At 36.8% G+C, this 14,017-nt stretch overlaps 1 long non-coding RNA gene across 1 annotated transcript in view; it reads left to right on the forward strand.

Annotated features, from left to right (window-relative positions):
* Positions 1–8,897, forward strand: part of LOC142050017 (uncharacterized) — a 140,935-nt gene extending 132,038 nt beyond the window's left edge. The window contains exon 4 of the long non-coding RNA XR_012657888.1: positions 4,972–8,897. This is a non-coding gene — a long non-coding RNA (uncharacterized LOC142050017). The remainder of the gene's footprint in view (positions 1–4,971) is intronic.
* The last annotated feature ends 5,120 nt before the right edge of the window (positions 8,898–14,017 follow it).

Consider the following 14,017-nt stretch of genomic DNA (forward strand, 5'->3'; position numbering starts at 1 on the left):
AGTGAGGTTTTACAGAGGCCATAAGCCACTTTTAAAGGGCATAAGCTTTTTATAATGCCAGATATAGACTCTTTTTTTTTAAGGGTTACAGTCATAGATCTGGAAAACTAATAACAACCAGTGTGAGCAGGTATGTGAGCAGGAGATCTAGCAAGGAGCTACTGAAAGCTGTGTGTCCTGTTTTTCATATCTCTATGTTTATTCTTAAGAAGAATGAGAGGGTGGAAATGGCCCCATTTCTGCCTATGAGGCCCCACCTCTATGGAAGGAGAGGAGTGCTCCCAGTGGATATAGTGTGCCACACTGGTAGCAGTTTGAAGAAGACTTGCTGTTCTAGTCTGCCTTTCTGGTTGGAAGAACAATTGCAAAAGTAGCTCTGAGTGTTGGGGGGAAAGGGACATATGCTGAAAATCAGGACAGGGCTGCATCTGGAACCCCATGCAGCCTGAACTGCAGTGAATTCTCTGTAGATACTGTAGGAAAGGAACATGGGTTCTCATTACACTCTCCCCATGCATGACCATCACATCCAGCATACATACGTCTTCAGAGTCTCAGAGATGAAAAAACACTTTACAGCTGGCTGACATCATCCCCACTCCTCATCTGCATGCAGAAAATGGGAGACCTGTTTGTGTGGCTCCCCTCAGACTGAGTTGTTCTGGAGTTGTAAATTACTTTAAAGCTCTTCAGGATGAAGGACATTGTGAATGTGGGACGGTTATCAATGTAGGTTGAATACACAGGCAAAATAAATATTATGAATGTATCTGGAATGAAATCAACATGTTCTTGCTTGCAAATTTGGAATGTGATTAATCAACATGCTGATTACTTTGTAAATATTAGTGATGTATCTATTGCCAAACTATCTGAGCAACTTAGTACCCATAGACAGTGACCAGCTAGGTCCCTGGAAGGGCATCTCACAATTGTATATTCTCATGAGCCTTCTTAAAATCACCAGTTTAAATATAAACATTGCAGAAAGCATCATGTTCCACTTTTAAGCCAGTTCTGAAGTGTAACCACCTCTAGGCTGAAATGTGCCATCTGTTTAGCACTGTCCAGTTAACCCTGACTTCCATTTTGGGAGAAGTGAATAACACAGCGTATAGATTCAAACCGTAATAAGATTTTGGATGAAATATTGCCATTTATGTTGGAATTTGATCAAGAATTAAAGAGGAACCCTAATTCTGTTGATATTCACTGAAATGTAGGTATTACTTCTGGGTTAAGTAACTTCACTGAGGATCTAGAAACTGATAAATGTTCTGTCTTAGTTAAATCTTCCCTGCTTTGTGAAAATTTTGTTTTCCAAATATTGTTTTATTTTACAAAATTTGGTAGTGTTACAGATGTGTTTTCAGGTTTTTCTAATCTCTTACCTTGATGCTGCTTTTCTGAGTGATTGTTTGAGCCTTCATTGTCCCTTCCTAATGTTCTTGGGTTTTACCTGCATGAAGGCATCTGATTTTGAGCAAACAGTGACAAATGAAGAATAATTCTATACGTGCTGATTCCTTTAACCTCCACTCTTCTTGTGCACTGCTGTTCAGATATAAAGTGTTATTATCGAGTAATGTTAACTGTTAGTACAGATTCCCTCTATTCCAAAGCATTTTGGGACCTCAGTGTTACTCTGAAAGCCGATCTGGCTCAAGGTTCTCTGTCTTTTTCTTCAGCCAAATGTAACACTTGAGGATTAAAGACTCAACATGTCTTCCAAATTTTTCATTGCATTCAAACCCATGGTGCAGAATTTTGTTTATATTTTTTATATGTTAACTGAAGTGAAGAAATGGGAAGCCCTGGATAACTGACTCACCCAATGCAGTAATACCCTGAGTAATAAAAGAGATAAGATTGTTTTTTTTAAAGTATTTTTAAAATTTTTCAAAACTTTTGCCAGCAATTTGTACATATATATGCATATGAATAATTTGTACATATACAAATGTAAGAGTATGTGTGTGTCTGATTTTTGTTTTCCTGCTAAGTAATTCTACATGTCCCATACATACAGTATGAGACCAAAATCATGACAATGGATAATAACTTTTCATTGCCTTGTCATTTTATTGTGGATTGTGCTTGTATGGTCTCTCTCATTTATTAATAAATTTGTATTTATTGAAATTTTTCCCTTCTTTAGCCTGTCATAGGCACTGAAGCCTAACTGACTGCTTGCTCTTTTTTGACTTTTCAAGCCTAGAGGATTTTACCAGAAAAATTCTGCTTAGTTTCATTACGGTTAGCTGACATTAACAAAAACTGTGTTCTATCTACCAAAGATGTTTTTACCTTCAGCTGTACTCTGCTTTATTGCAGTAAAAGAATCTAGGTTAGTCACTAGGTAGGAAAGACCTTATTTTCAGGCATACAGATATTATAGCTATTTTAGACTGGGACTTGGATGAGATTGATTGTACATGCAGCCTAAGGGGCAAACTTCAATGTATGATGCTTTATTTTTAATTTAAAAAATAAAAGAGAAGCGATGTAGCCAAACTGCTGTAGTCTGTTATCATGACAGCATAAATAGTTTAGGCCTGCAAGCATGTCCTGCACTATTATTGAAAGGGATATTACTATTAGAACTGTTATTAGAGAGCTTGATTTCTCAACCTCACCAGAGGTACTGCAGATAGACATGAGTTCAGCAGTGGGCTTAATGGGGCAATAGGAACTGTTGCACTGTGAGATTAGAAGTAGTTAGGAGCATAAACCCTGCTAAGGTTATGGGCAGAAAATATCAAAATAGTGTGAATTTGAGGAATGTGGTCCACATAGGACTTGTAGAAGTTCTTTTCAAGTCATCTGTTCACAGGGTTTCAGAGGCCTGTAATTTCCACTCAACATTTGAAGCTCTTCTGAGCTAGAATAAAGAAAATATTTCATTACAAAATCAGTCTATTTTTAGGATTGCATTGCCTCTGCATTTGCAAAGGTTTCCATGCTTCAAGAAACTCTATTTGGAGTTTATCTAGGACACCCAACACATGACAAAGTGCTTTTGGTACAATGCCAAACCTGAGCCAAGCCCATACTTTGTTATGAAATCTATTCTTCCTTTTCGGAGACAGCAAGAGAATTATCTGTTTCATCTATGTTACAAAATCAACTTTCCAAAACCAGGAGAATGTTGTACTTACTCCTGCACTCTTCTGGGGCAGCTATAGCTCTGAAACACATGCAAGTGAAAATGGTGCTAGAACATTTCTGCTCTATCTCATTTAAAGGATCATATGATGTTTGCCAACACTTGCAGTTAGGTGTACTTTCTGCCTCCTTTTTCTCTGTCACCTTGTAATTTTAGGGTTAATGGACTATGGATTTGGGTTCAAAATCAAAGCTGCAAGCAGAAATATGTTTAAAGATCTCATCCTACCTCTCTCGTGACCCAAGCACTTAGCCAAAAATCAGGTTATTGGAGGTTGTTCTGTGGTATGGAGCCAGATGTCTTTATTATTTGCAAAGAAGATAGAAATTCCTTTTCTTCCCTGAACAAGGAGATATCAAGCAGCAGGTAGCTATTCACTCACAACTCCAAATCCTTTTCACTTCATACAAAAAGCTGTTTAAATTTGTTCTTATTTCCATTCTCTGTGGGTCAAGCTTCATGCGTGTCTTTTTTTCCAAGCTTTTCAGTTTTATTTGTTCTTTCACTCTGAGGTAATTGATCCTTCAGAGAAGGAACTCCCACCAAATCACTTTGTACTATCACTCTGGGCAGCAGGGAGTGCCTGCATTGATGCAAGGGCCATATTGGTTTTAGCTGTAAATGTACTTACCAAAGCTCAGTGACTTCTTTGCCTGCAAACTGGCTGTTATGTTCATGGACCTTCATCCTGATAGTGTAACCCAAACCCTGTCATTAATTTCTAGCTGAATGACTGACATTAACATAAAATAGAAGATCTTGTAAATTACTGCAGTAGGCATATAAACATTAGCATCCAGGGTTAAAACATGTTACGTTTTTCCTGCACATCTGGTTTCAAGGCAACAGTCTTAGAGTCACAGTTCTTCAAACACAAATGTGGATAAGCAGGTACTCGGATGTAGTTGTTTTAGTCTTCCATTGACTATAATGTGTCTGTTCCTCACCCACATTGTATTGATTGCATCTAAGCTTTTTCATAGCTTAGTAAAGAACTATAAATCTAGCTAAGTGTCTGGAACAGGCTATGGCTCACACTGGCTCTACCTATCTGAGCTGTTCCCCCACCCTCAACACTGCTTTTATCCTTCATGGTTTTATTGCAACTCTTCTGCAACATCACTTTTCTTCAGTCCAAATGTTAGAGTACACTGCTTTTGTTAACCCTTTTGCAGAAGTTCTTGGTTCAACCTTGATGAAAGTCAGTAAAAATCTTTCAATAAATGGGAATAGGGTCAGTCCTTATTGAAAGAGAACATGACAACAACATGTCCATAACGCTTCTGGTTCCTGCCCCAGGCCAAAACGCTGCTGCAGCAAAATTTTATTTTTTAACCTATCCAGATTAAAAGCACTGGGGCAATTCTTTCCCACTCAGAACTATCTGTAGAAAGGGTTTGGAACACAGGGAAATCTTCAGTAGTTCAGACTGTGAAAATCACATTCCTTATCTCCCAGATGGCTTAGGAAGAACCTTCAGACAACACACAAAAAAGGTAAGCCTTAAATTTCCACGGAAAATATACTGTGCAATTCTTGCACATCTGTGGCACTTTCTCACTCTCTGCTGAAAAGATGCAGTGAATTGAAAAATGTCCTATTGCGGCCAATTTTTTATCCTACCACACATAGAATCCTGGAGTCAGTCTAATGAAATCTGTTGTTGTTAATAGCTCTAAATTTACATTGGGGCACTTGAGATCAGACTGAATTGTGATCTCCAAGGCAGCATGGGAACAGCCTGCTTGTTTGAATACTTAAGCTGTTTGCCACACTGTTTTCTTCTTCTATATTTCTTTTTCCAGGGTAGCATTCTGGATGTGGAAAAACAGAAGAGGAAAATTACAAAGGCAACAAAATAACTCCAAGATCTCAGCAGCTTAGCTATCCCACCATCTGTTAAAAAGGACAAAACATTAAAACAGAACAAAACTTGTGGTCCAACAGCTATGTCTGCAAAGAAGAAACAGTGCTATAGTTGAAATTCCGTGCAACTCCCTTTGGATCAAAATATTACGACAACAACAAATAGAAATGACCACATTTAATGGATACTCAAACAGCTAGGCCATGACTCAGATTTCTTACTGTTGTTTGGAAGTGAAATCTGAGAGCAGAGACGAGAGAGGGAAAGAAACCTTGTGTTAAGCTGGCATGCACCAGTGAATAAATGGCTGGCATTTGCAAAGCTTCATTGCAGGGGAGCTTTTAACAGTTTGCCACTGCCAGCTGATGTCTCTTTAAGTATCACTGCCAAGAAGCCAAAACTGGAAGCAGGTGCAGGGGCAGAGGAACTGGATGTGGAAAGGGAGAAAAAAAGAGAAAGAACAGAACTTCTGTTGTTAAAATTCTGTTGCTTTCATTAAAACCTAAACAAAGCTTTACTTTAAACTTGAATAATAATTTTTCATGTAATAGACTCCTGCCTATCAAGTTTGACAATACTCTTACATTTCTGCACTGAGCTAAAAGATTTTTGTTGGTTGTTGGGGTTTGTTTGTTTGTTTGTTTCCCTGTAAAGCCTTGGATTGACTGAGAGAATGCTGTATAATGATTACAGCAGCTTTCCTTTGGAGATTGAGAGCATCTGCTTCTTAACGCCCCTTGTTCCACCCCCCAACCAAACTGCTTTTTATACACTCCTATCCCCATTACTCCAGGGCCTCGGAACAGAGCTGCTTCCCCAGCTCAAGTCTCTCTCTTCACTGTGCCATGTCACTGGTTCAGGACCTTAGTACACTGCTGTCTGATAAGATGCATAGGAGGAAATGTTAGGTGCGAAGAATTTAATTTGTAAATACACTAAAGCAATGTGCTACTCATGATTTTGTGAAACATCTTGTGTTCCTTTTTCTTAAGATCAGTTATAAAAAGCAGGAAAAGACAGGTATGGGCTGGACTGTAGGGTAATGGTTAAGTTCTGCCAGATATTTTGTGAGAGATCTTGATTACCTTTGGGTTAACTCAGAGGAAATAAATTCTCTAATCATTAGGAAAACAAGGCCAAAAGAAAATAGAAAACTTATTTTTATGATGGCAAAACCCCAAAACCTTGAAGTACACATGGCAGAAGGTGGGAAAATTTTCTTAAATTCTTTGTTAAGAACCTTGAATTTTAATAATTCAGTATTTACTGTTCCCACAGATTAAACTTTTTCAGTTTATACTGTATATTAAACCACTTTTCCATTTATTTTAACAGTTAATTTTCTTCTCTCTAACTTTTCCGTAATATCAAGCTATTTCTTACTCCTCCTGTTTCAAAAATGTCCAGGAAATTAAGCTCTGAGATACAGACATGTCTAGATTTCCATCCTTCCCTCATCTTTTCTTTACGATTGTGCATTGTTTGGAAGGTGCGAAGGACTGCTTTAAAGCAACTCTTCTTCTGGGTCAACAGGAAACATTCAGTCTGCCTCAGGTTAAAAAGTGTACAGAACGAGCATGGTGCAAAAAAGAATTTACAAATCAACAATTAACTCAGCCTGAGCATTGCTCACTAAGTGTGAGCAGTCCTTCAATTAATGAAATTGATGTAGACATTGTAGGACTTTCAAAATATCTGCCCTAGGATTTCAAGCTGTTTCCTCCAACTCTTACAACCTGTGGAGGCATAGTCTTTATTCTCATGAAAGCTGAGATTCTCAAAAGAATAACTTCAGTAGCTAGAGTTTGCTAAAAAGGCACCAGAATACTTGGATAAGAATAGAATGGAAGTAAGTCTGTGATCTTTTTAAAAGGGAGAATAAACCTAAGTAAACCTATTCTGTTCTCTGAGACACCATTGCATACGAGATTGCCCACATGTATTAGAGCATTGAGGCTTTCTCAACACACAGGACTTTCTCAAGCCCTGTGGTCTTGTTTTAGATATGCATGGGTAGTTTTGACAGGTCAACAGTTCTCATTAGGAACCAAACTGGGTTCCCAATGAAAGTCCTATGTATTTTCATATGGAACATAGGGCAGGCTGAAACATAAATGCACAAGTTTTTGAGCAAGCTTCTAGAAGTGCCCTGGATAAAGTTGTCCAGAGTGCATGAGAACTGGATGGAGCACCAAAAGCAAAGGTATGCGTTCATAGTATGTTCTGATGTACAATGGGAAGTAAGCACTACAGGCTGGTAGTCTCTGTGTAGATGATGGATACGAACAAGGAGGAATCAAACCAGAGTCATCTCTTTCTGCTCTTCATTTTAACCCTTGAACTGGCATCCTCCTATTTTTTTTTTTTCTGGGGTATTTAAATTGATTGGTCGAGAAACTATATTTCAAAGAATTAACACAGCAAATGGAAAACTGTACCTTTAAGCACTTGATCCCTGCTAAACACTGCCATAACTTTTCTGATTTTATTTCTGCAGCACTGAGGAAAACTTTTGAAACTGCTAGCACTTTACAGTTTTTTTCCATGATTAAAGTTTAAAACAATGAGTGTTCTAAGATAAAAAAATATATATTTGTGTGTATAGATAGATAGGTACACTCGCAAAGACAGGACACACTAACAAAAGCACAATAGCTCATTTATAAAGTCATCAAACTGCTAATGGGGTAAATTTTCTATAAGCTGAACTAGCTTATAGTTATATATATTAAAAAAAATACAGCTAGGGCCTATTAAATGAAACCATAGTTGAAGCAACTTATGTCATCAGTCTTTGCATTTTGTACATTTTGTACACTATCCAAAAATTATAATCCACTGTTTGAAATATTATATCAGTGGAGAAGGAGAAATGATCTCCTCATTACAAACTTATAGCCTCAAACATTCACATCCTGCTGTAAATATATCACATACTGTATCATGTTGCTTATAGAAAATAACTTTTTTTTTTTGTCCCTTTTTGTGAAGATTAGTGTTTGGCAAAGTCAAGGCTCTAATTGTTCCTTTCCATTTTACTCTACTGGAAACAATGATCTAAACCAAATTATTTTATATTTCCATAGTTTCCATGATCTGTCATACAAATAATGAAAATCAATGCACCTTGAGGATCATGTGACCATATGTATACCTGTGGTTGCTTAGTCTCTGAACTACAGTATTTTTGTTTAGTGTGTTGTTGCACTTCATGATCTTTACGTGTATAAAGTGCTGCTTGGATGAGCTGTAAGTGTTGTGTGTCTAAAACCATAATAATAACAAAGAAAATATATAGCTGAAGCTCAGGCTATCTTGAATATATTAATAAGAAGACTAAATAACTCAGCATAAGGAAAAATCACTCTCGCTAGAAACGAGCATATTTGCTGCTGGAAGTATTGTGCTGGTAGAGTTCCAGAAATACCCTGGAAACCCTCAGCACTTTCCAGCTTGGGATCCTCAAGTATTTGGGATCTTCAATTTCCTCAATAAAACACAATATTAGGTCATTATTTGTTTCTGGTGTGTTCTGAATATATTAAATCAAAGTCTTACTTTAAGGTTTTCTTGTTTTATATTCTGGTAAGTTGGAACAGGACTGTTCCTCTGTAGCATAAAAATTACTACTTCCATTAACAAAGCACTTGTTTCATTTCTGTTTTCAGCACTTTTTCCACCAAGTATCTTTTTCATTGTGATTTCTTCGGTGAGGAAACAAGTATTGCCATCCAAGTGGCTTGCAAAATATTTATTCTCTGTTGACCATGGCATGAGAAAAAAGATTCAACATGGCTCATTAGTATACTTCACAGTATAGTGCATTTCCCTTACACTTGTGACCTGTCAGAAATCTCATCCTGATTCTGGACATTTTGGGCAGCTTCACTTCTCTGATTTATTAGTTGCCTATTTTCTTATTGTTATTTGTGTTACTTTTACAATATTAAAATTTAGGATTTGTCTCTCAGAGTCCAAGGCATTTCATCAGCACCTGGTAATTGTCATATGTCATAGAGTAATTAGAAGTGAAATGGAGGAGGGTGGCCCATATAAGCAAATAGGAAGTCTGGCAGCAAAATGAAAGAACACAAACAGGACATAAAAATTGTAAAGCCAGAATCTCTGCGTGCCAAGATATATATAATGGGAATTGTGGTTTCAAGTGGGGGGAAGCCAAAATGAAGTAAATAATACTGCTACAGATTTTTATATTAATGAAAGTGGCAACTGAAATTAAAAGTTTTCATAACTCTTCACTGTGCATAAATAAACCCTGAAAGGTAATGTGCATTAATACTGTGTACATTTGCCTTGGTATTTGGAGGTGATTCTGTTCTCAGGCATGGATGGGTTTTGGCAATTTTTTCCTATATGTGTTGCAGCCAAGAGGTATGAAATGTAGATGCCTAAAGAAAAAAGTTTGTCCTTGTTCAAAAACACACACCTTCTCTGCTATAAACTCTTGAAGAAGGGCTCAAGCAGGCCAGAATTCAAGTTGGCTACTGGACCTCTATCCCAAAGTAAATTCTATTATTTGGAACCCATTTTTTTCTCCAGATACTGTACTCTCTTCATGCTTTGTTTCCCCTTCACCTCCTCCTTCTTTCCCCACTACCCATGTGCACCCAAATTTGCTCAATTATTGTAACACAACAGTGTGTTTCAGCTTATTTTACAGCTTCTCTTCCCAAAACTTTCAACTGAATATAAGTGAACTGCTTGACACCGAAAACAACTCTTTTCAGTTATGATATGAATATATTTTTTCTGGCTGCTTTCTTAGTAGAGAAAAAAAAAAGCTGCTACATACAGAAGACGCAGAATATCAGGAGGAATTGTAACAACAGCTGGAACATTATTGGTAGGTAATATACTATTGAAGATAAGAGGACACATTGCAGAGTGAAGATGGCTTCTGCAGAGAGCTCCTGAAAATGAATGTACTATCTAACTCCCTCTTGCTGCTAAAAGACACTTAAAACTCTGTAGGTTTTGAGTGCAACTGCTTTACAGACAGAGATGCTTTTTTCTTGGCTATACCAGAAAAAAAATAGCTAATATATCTTATTGGCTATAGATTTCTTATTTTCATGGATTTGCATAGCAAAAAGATGCCTAGGCCCTAATTTATAGCACACTATTTTTTTTGAGATGGAAATGAGTTCTAACCAGGACTCTCTTGAAATGGAGGCTAGCTGGGGTCTCACCCTCTCTAGAAACAAAGTTCAGCCAAAGGCAATCATGAAGAAATCACATATCTTTATTACTTGTCAACAATAATTTCTTCCTAATAAAACCGATCAACCCCCAGCAACGATGAACTATTGCACAGGGATTTTGGTAAAGAATACTTAGCCTATTGTAGGAACAGGAAAATGACAAATTTGTTTCCTAGCATCACTGGGGATCTCTTTCTGAGCATTGATGGGGTCCTTGAATGCTTCTCTTGTCACTCTGACTTGTCTGAGCAGCATCTAACACAAACTGTGCAATTTACACTGAAGTTAATTGGAAGTGAGGGCACTCAGTAGTTGCAAATCTGCTTCATAGTTGTCATGACCTGTGGGTCAAACAGCTGCCATTACTAGGATTAAAACTGGCATAGAATAAAATATGGATACATTTAGGGTGAGATTTTTAAAGCTGCAGGATGTTTTAAACACTGGCTTCCACAATAGTAAGTTGGCTGCCTGGATCCCTTTTGCTGTCCACTAGAAAATTCCTGCTTAATTCTTCTGCTCAGTAGTTGTAATTTGAACAGTTGTTTCTCAGGTTTTAAAAATTATTTTGAAATTTCAGAGGGGCATCATCCCACAGAGAAAACAGACATGATGTCAAATTTTGTTATTTCAACAGGTCAGTGTCTTTTTGTTTGTCTGAGGAGAACAAAAAAGTATCTAAACCCACTATTTTTTCTGTTTTGGGGGAAGAGTTGTCTAGCTCAAATGAAAGTGGAATATATCATTGTACTGCGTACTTTTTTGCTGAGTGTTAATTATAATTTATAAATTACAGCTGAGTCAGAAACCACAATTTCAGATACGGTTCCAGTCTTCCCCCAGAGGCTGGGAGGTGTTCAATTTTGGTTCTGTTAATTCTTTAAATGAATAAAGATAACATTCCTACAAAGCATATTTCATCAGTAAATCAAATGTTTTTATAAAGAGTCATTATCCTCATTTTATGGATGGGAAAATAAGAAACAGGGATACAGTGGCAGGTCTGAGGTCAGTAAGACACTCAGTATTGGTTCTGGGACAACTCTGATCACATGAGTATCATCAGAAGGAAACACCTATTGTTACTGATAAGTATAACTCTAGAAGTTCAGCAGTTTGGTTTGGATAAAATCCTCAAATTTTGAAGACTAATTTGAATAAACCTACTATTTTGGTATTAAAACACTAATAAACTGCCTGCCACCTGAGGGAAAGTGGAACATTGCATTGTGAGGCAAAGCAGATGCATTGTAAAATTGATGCATTTAAGCAGGTTTTGCTTGATATGTATTCTGCCTATTGAAAATTTGCCTAAAATTAAAATTTTCCTGAGGCAATGGTTTTCTCTAGTTCTACTGATGTGTTTCTAACCAGAGTGTTTTTTATTTTCTCCAACAGTCCTCCAATTTTTCCTGTCCATTCTAACTTGAACATTGCAATAAAGGCAAACAAGCACTTCTTTACTTTAGAAAACACTTCTCTTGAGGCATCCAACAGCATTATTGTACGTATTCCCCACTTTTCTAAGAAATGCTGTTTTGTAAATAAGCTTGCAAAGCATTTCAACTGCTTTTGGGTTGTATAGTGGATGATAGCAATTAAAAAATGGTAATGGTTTCAAATCATCTACCATGTTAAACATGTTGGGGATTGCAATGACACTTTCGTGAACTAAAGAGGAGCTATTTTTGTGCAGATCCAGTAATTCCTAAACAAAATCTGGAACAGACACAGATAATTTAGTTTACATGCCATACCTGCAACAGCACAGACTTGTGCTAGTAGCAAGCTGATAGGACAAGAGTAATGCCTTTAATGTTTATCCAATAACTCCATGCCATACAGACATTTTTCATTCCAGTATGTCTAAAATGGCTGTTTAGAGACAGCTCTTGATGGGTGATGAAAATGAGAGAGGCCTGTGTTTAGGATGCTAATATGTGCTACAAAGAATGATTTAAAAAACCCAATTTTTTTAATAACGACTTGTATAGCATTGATATTTTAATAAGTTCAGTATCATAAATCACTGGGAGTCCTTTATTTTCAGACATATAAACAATATGCATAGGTGAAATTATGGTCATAAAGGGCTATTTCAGCATGAATCACAGGTTCATTTTAGAAACAAAACTGATGGTCATTTGCAAGATTTTAAAGACAGAATAAGAACAAAAACAGGCTGAAAAACACTCCTACTCACTCCACATGCTTATTCTCTGTGTCAAAGATTTGTGTTTGTTGGCAAAAGTAAGGATTTTCAAAACTGTTACAGCTAGACTCAGTTCGTCTTGTAACTACTCACTTATGTCTGGCTGTTTCAATGAATTCATACTTTCAGGAGAAAGTATCAAATTCAAACTAGTCAAGGAATGTAAAATTTCAAAGAGGTTTTATCGTCTTATATAAAGTATAAGTTTGGTCCAGAGTATTAAATTGTAAGCCATCCATGCACTAGGTATTTTGTGTGAATAAAGATAGATCTAATCTACCTTCTTCATATCGGTATAATTAGCTCAAACTCAGAGCAATTAAAAAGTGATTCTGCTCAGAAGACTAATGGTAAGGTGGGGACTTATATCTTAAAAATGTGCTGAGTTTTCAAGAACAAAAAAATAAAACCTGAAAAAACAGCAATGGCAATTGTCTTCCTAAACTTAAACAGTGATCTGAGAAATAATCTGATCAGTTTCTCAACTATCATTGTTACTAATGGTCTGCAAAACAAATCCTGTTATGATTTCTAGTTTTGAACATGCTTCCATAGGAAATTTGCAGTGATGTACACATATTTACTTAACACAAAGGACTTTCAAGCCCATAGTACTTTAGCTATGCGTGGGTAGTTTTGACAAGTCAACACATCTCATTAGGAACCAAAGAGAAGTTGTCCCACGTGCAATATAAGCAAGGCTGAAACATAAGTGCGGCAAGAAGTACTCTGCTCCTGTCCTTGAGCAAGCTTCCAGGAAGTACCCTAGATGAAGCTGTCTAGAGTCTGTGAGAACTGGATGGAGTACCAAAAGCAATGATAGGCATTCATGGTCTGTTCTGAGATATGGTGGGAAGTAAGGCAATAGGGAAGGCTGCAGTGCTACAGCCACTACAGGCTGGTAAGCTCTGTGTAAAGCCTGGATATGAGACCCAGCGGAATCAAATCAGAGATATCTTTTTCTGCTCTTCAGAACAGGAAAGGAGAGAATCCAGCTCAAAGCCTCTTTTTCTTAAGTTTCATAATTCTGCATTGTTGGTGGAAGACAAAAACTATTGAAACATTGTTTGTTGACATTAATGTACATAAATGTGAACCTGAAACTACCAAAGAAACACAATTCTTGAAGATAAAAGCAGAGATTTCACATAGTTAATTTTGTAGTGGTAGTATTCTGCAATTAGATTTTTGAGTTTTGTTTGTTTTTTTTTTTTTGTTCAATAAAACTGCCTAAAATGGCCAATGTGTATTTTAATAGTAGTATAAATAATAAAATAGATTTGGAATTAAATATCCACTAATGTCAAAACATATCAATAGGCCTTCTAAAATAAGTTGCCAATGAAAACAATGCAGTATTTTCATTGGCATACTAACAGCTCCTTATATGTCATTATAAGACTAATTTTCTTTGCTAAAATTTTGCAGAATTAGAATACACATTGCTGTCTAAGATGAAACCAAGGCTCTACTTTGTAGTTTAACTGCAGATGGATTTGAGTCAAAAGTTTGGATAAAGTTCCAACCTTTTTCAAAGCTTAGAAGTGTTT

The sequence above is a fragment of the Phalacrocorax aristotelis genome, chromosome Z (genome assembly GCF_949628215.1).
Source record: "Phalacrocorax aristotelis chromosome Z, bGulAri2.1, whole genome shotgun sequence".
Lineage (NCBI taxonomy): Eukaryota > Metazoa > Chordata > Aves > Suliformes > Phalacrocoracidae > Phalacrocorax > Phalacrocorax aristotelis.